Source organism: Camelus ferus, chromosome X (genome assembly GCF_009834535.1).
Source record: "Camelus ferus isolate YT-003-E chromosome X, BCGSAC_Cfer_1.0, whole genome shotgun sequence".
NCBI lineage: Eukaryota > Metazoa > Chordata > Mammalia > Artiodactyla > Camelidae > Camelus > Camelus ferus.
In genome coordinates, this window is record NC_045732.1 from 71359614 (window position 1) to 71365328 (window position 5715).

Consider the following 5715-nt stretch of genomic DNA (forward strand, 5'->3'; position numbering starts at 1 on the left):
AATCTCCTTTAGATTATTTCCTTCCTACTTTCTTAGCATTAAAAAGTAGCTTTCCTTTAATGAAATGCATCATGGTTCCCTCTTGTGAAATTCTGAAAACCAAAGCAAGATAATGTAAGCTGTTCGAGGGCAGAGACTGTGTCTGCTTATTTACCACTTATCCCCAAGTGCTTAACAGTGCCTAGCATATAGTAGGCATCCAGAAGATACTGCTGAATACACAGATGAGGAAGCAGCATGAGTTTTCCTTTGCAGGATAAGGATACAACATGAAGTCATTTCACTGTTATTTAGTAAATAATATATTAGTTATCTATTGTTGTATAACAAATTGCCCGAAAATTTAGGAGCTAAAAACAACACACATTTAGTATTTCACATTTTCTGTGGGTCAGGAATCTGGACATGACTTAGATGGGTGCTTGAGCTCAGGATCTCTCACAAGGCTGCAGTTATCTCAAAGCTCCACTGGGAAGGATCTACTTCCTAGATCAGTCATGATTGTTGGCAGGAAACCGTTCCTCATGGGCTGTTCTATCAAGGCCTCAGTCCCTTGATTCCTTGCCATGTGGGCCTCTCCACAGAGCATGTCACAGCATGGCAACCTGCTTCATCAGAGTGAGCAAGTGAGAGGACAAGAGAGAGCACAAGCAAGACAGAAATCAAAATCTTTTATAACCTAATTGCAGAAGTGACATCCCATCCCTATTGCTGTATTCTGTCAGTTAGAAGGAAGTCACTAGGTCCAGCCCACACCTAAGACAAGGGGATTACACAAAGGAGTGAATCACCATGACCTTTGGGGGCCACATCAGAAGGTGAATATTACAAATGCTGAGTAGACTGGTTGATTTGAGTGTAAGGTAAATAAACACATAGAAGATGAAGCTGGAAAGTAGACTGGGGTCAGGGCAACCGTAGAGGCTTGAGATGTCCTAAGTTGTCTGAACTTTGTCCTGATGCTCACTACTCCAGATGTAGTTCATGGATCAGCAGCATTCGTATCACCTGAACACTTGCTAGAAAGACAGATTCTTGGGTTCCTACCACAGACCCACCGAATCAGAGTCTGCCATTTTAACAAGATCCTATGTACATAAAGTTTTTTTTAATGCTGCTCTTGTTGCTGAGAAGGAGAAAATAGCTTTTGTGAAAAGACTGAATATGAAAGGAAAAGGAAGAGAAATGAATAAAAAATGACTACATTTGTTGAGGATGCAAGATAGGATTTGGTCTGATAATGGGATTACGAGATTTACAGAAGAATATGGTTCACCCTCAATATCAGTGTTTCCCATATTTAATTCTGCATTAAAATCATCTGAGGAGTTTTTAAAAAGAAGTGCCCAGTTCCTTGGAGAAATGCTTATTCTAGGGCTGGAGCAACATGTAGTGTCAGAAAATAAAGTGCTCAAAATAGAAAAGGATGTGGGTAGGTCAAAGGGACACTGGAGCCACTCTTTAAGAGTTCCCAATGTCCAAAGCTGGAAAAATGTGAGCAACAAAATAAATAACATAGTATTAGGTTATACCCTAAAGATAAAATAAATATCCATGAATCCATACTGATATAAATGATTGAATAAATAAATAAATGGAGAGGGAAATCATCCATAGAAAATTCCTGGTAATATATGTAAATACTTCATTCTCTAGGAGGTAGAGCCTATTTTTCCTCTCCTGAGTGTGTGGCTGGACTGAGTGACTTGCTTCCAAAGAACAGACTATGAAAAGGGTAAAATAGTAGCTTTGCAATGAAGAGCCTGGCAAACACTAGCCAGGTGACCAAAGTTAGCATGACTAATGTTAAGTCATGTTGATAGTATATACCACCCTTCAGGATGATGTGGTAAGAATGGTACCTCATCCTTGTAATCCTCCACAAATCTCAAAACCCCAGCCTAATCATGAGAAAAACTTCAGACAAACCCAAACTGAGGATGACATTCCATAAAATTTCTGACCAGTTCTCCTTATATTTGTCAAGATCATGAAAAACAAGTAAAAACAGAAACTTACAGATCAGAGGTAGCTAAGGAGACATGATGATTAAATGCAACGAGGGATCCTGGACTGGATTCTGGAATAGAAAAACGACATCAGTGGAAACACTAGTGAAATCTGAGTAACGAATGAAGAAATAAAGAACTCTGAATAAATCTGTGGTTTAGTTAATAGTAATGTACCAAAGTTGATTTCTTAGTTTTAACAAATGTACCATAGTTATTGTAAGATGTTAACATTAGGGCACTAGGTAACTGGTATACAGGAACTCTCTGTGTTATCTTTACAAGTTTTCTGTAAACCTAAAATTGTTCCAAAATAAAATGTTCATTATAAAACAATAAATGTCCAGGCCTCACTTCTGAGATTCTGATTTAATTTGTCTGGGGAAGTGAGGGGGAAGTGGTTAAACACCATTATTTTCTAAAAGTTCCTCAGATGATTCTATCGTTCAGCCAGAATAGACAATCATTACTATATACTAGTAGTTCTCAAACTCGAGTGTGCATCAGAATCCTCAGGGGCAGGGTGTGTGGGGGTGGTTGCCTTGTTAAAACACAAATTGCTGGCCCCTACCCTCTGAGTTTCTGATTTGGTAGGTCTTGGGTGGGGGCCTGAGATTTTGCACCTCTTACAAGCTCTCAGGTGATGCTGATTTTTCTGGTGTAGGATCCACACTTTAACCACTGCTCTATACTAAAATCTTATGGTGGTTTCTCTCAAACCACTGTGAAAAGTAACAGCATGATACAAAGCAGTGTGATACAGTGAAAGAGCACTAGTCTACAACTCAAGAAACTTGGATTCTAGTCCTTAACTTGTCATCATTCATAGGACCTGGATGAAACCTTCTCTTAGCCTTAAGTGTCTTACCTACAAAATAGACTGGTTTAATGACCATTAAATCAGAAAGCTGGGACTTCTTTCAGTTTTTCAGTTTACCATCATAGTTGTGTTATCTCAAATTTGATAAACAATTCCATGAAATCTAACTCAATATTTCTAAAACAGTAGTGAGAGATTTTTCTCTAGAATACATGTTATGATTATGAAGTAATGAAGACTATTTTAATCAGTAAGCCAGAGCTAATACATTCAAATTAGTAACATCCCAATTTCATGTCATCACCATGTATCTAGTCCAGTGATGTTGTCATTGTCCCAAATATTTTTGGAACTCTTTTAATATACATCAAAGTCAGGTTTTAGGTTATACAAGAAAAGCAATCTTATTACTTTTAAAATCACACCTCACTGGTCAAATGTAGCCAGTATTCTCACTCACATTAACCACCAGACAGCCCTTAAAATGACCCTTGGTTATTTCAAAAAACCAAAATTGCCCTGGAAGAACAGAGTCTTGGACATTAGGGGGAAGAAAACTCATTTGAGAACTTGATAAAAGATTGCAGCCCTCCCCGGAAAAATGCATCAGCATGCAAAAAAATGTTGCCAACAACTTAAATCCCTAGACTCTTAGAAACTCCCAATCTGGGGAGATAAATATTTACCGCTACTAAAAAATCCAAATGTTCCAAAAAGACTCAGAAGGAATCGTTTAGAGGCAGCTTCTCTGAAACAAATGAACAACAGGAAATGCACTGAACTTGGGGTGTGAATAAGGCACCTCAAAATTCGGATTCTGATTTGGCTATGTCCCTAAGCAGTTTGAAGCAAACAAGTCACTTTTCTCTTAGTGTCAATTTCCTCATTTGCGAAATGGAGACAGGACGAAAAAGGGATTGAGCTATATCAGTGGTTCTCCATCTGTTCATTGAAACAGCAGCATCAGTATCACCTAGGAACTCATTAAAAATGACTACTGAATCAGAAACTCTGGGTGTGGGGCCTGGCCATCTGTGTTTTAACAAGCCCTCCAGGGGATTCTGATGTACACTTAAGTTTAAGAACCACCAAGCTAAATGATCTCTATGAAATTCCTTCAAGCTCTCAAATTTATTTGGAAAGTAACTTCGGTTAAGATACATAACAAAAACCAATAGTCTCAGTCATATCTTGTTAAAAAGATTTTCTAAAATTTCTAAGGAAATAAAAGGATAAGAATCTCTATTTTTATGTCCCCCACATTATCCTTATACTCTTTATAAATACTAGGTATACATATCTTTACCCATGTGGTCCAATTCTGGCTGAAAAAGGAAATTCTTCAACCCAGAGCTAGGTGAGACAGAAAATACCTGATTCAGCTTACCTTGAACAGTTACCCTCCCTCCTTCCTGCTACTCAAATTATTCCATGGATTTATTAACTAAGTAGTAGAGGAAACAACTGGAATTTGTTTTTATCTAAAAGTGGTATCTTGCTTTCACTGAAAATGTGCTCAAGATACATTATCAAGAATTATCAAGCAATAATAAAAGTATTCTCCCTTAGTGCAAACAAAAGCAGAATTATTTTGAAATTAATAAGACTAATAGTTTTTGTTTCCATTTCAGGCAAGTAAATCAGATATTTGGTATTAAGGAATTATCTTTATTGAGGTATGATGGTATCAGAGTTATGTATAAAATAGAAGTGTCCTTATCTTTTAAAAACCTGATACTACAATACTTAAAAATGAAGTATGTCACCTGTGGGCTTTAGTAACATCAAGTGTTGAGGTAAGGTGAATGGGTAGGGTGGTAAAAAAGATTGGCCATGGAAGAGCTGAAGTAGATATGGGTGTGGGGATTCATTTTACTGTCTTACAAAACTTTTTGTAAGACAAAGCAGAAAATATATCAATTCTCTTGTCTGCTGTTTTTGAGAAAAAAATAAGCATATCGGGATCCCAGCAACCAAATGAATAAACTAGAATGTTAGGAATGTTATTTACCCACTACAAAGCAAAATAACATTGTACCTAAATCTAGTACCTATCAGTCTATTACTAAGAAACACAGATAATGTAATATAAACATTTCACTTACCAGGAGATCCAAACTGACAGTGAGGAAGATGGTGGAAGACTGTCCGACTAAGTTAACAGGGGCTCTATTAAGGCTCTCACATCACAAGAATAAAGAGACACTCTGAGGGATGATTCTGAAATACACATTTCTACTTATTTGTAAGCAGTTTTAAAAAAAAGTCTTTAAAAATTTAAGTCCCAGTGTTGTCACTTAAAATCGATTTTGCATTAGAGGGGGATGAACTCAGAGAAAGCTCCATGGTAGCAATCTTTACGACAATAAAAACAGAAACTGGCACCCAATTTCCACGGTATTCAAACGTGAAATCGTATTCATAGTCAAATGAAATAGTCAATATTTGAGAAATTTTTCCATTAAACCACCAAGTTCCCAACTCTGATAGTGGCTTTAATGAAGCAGTAAAAGAAACAGTCGCTCTCCCTCTCATACCAATTACTTACAACAGATAACTGTGGGTAGCGGCTTTGAGTCACTGATAAAATTTCACTCGTAAAATAATGATAGTGGTCACTACATAAAACATCTAAGCCAGTACTATCCAATAGAACTTTCTGTGATGATGGAAATGTTCTGTATCCTGTATTTTCCAACATAGTAGCCTCTTGCCATAGGTGGCTACTGGGCACATATGTCGCTACATGAACTGTTACTAATGGAATCAAGGAACTAAATTTTAATTTAATTCATTTAATAGCCACATGTGGCTAGTGGCTAGCATAATAAACAGCACATATAGCCCCAGAGTACCTGAGGGAAGAAAAACACACACCCACATACG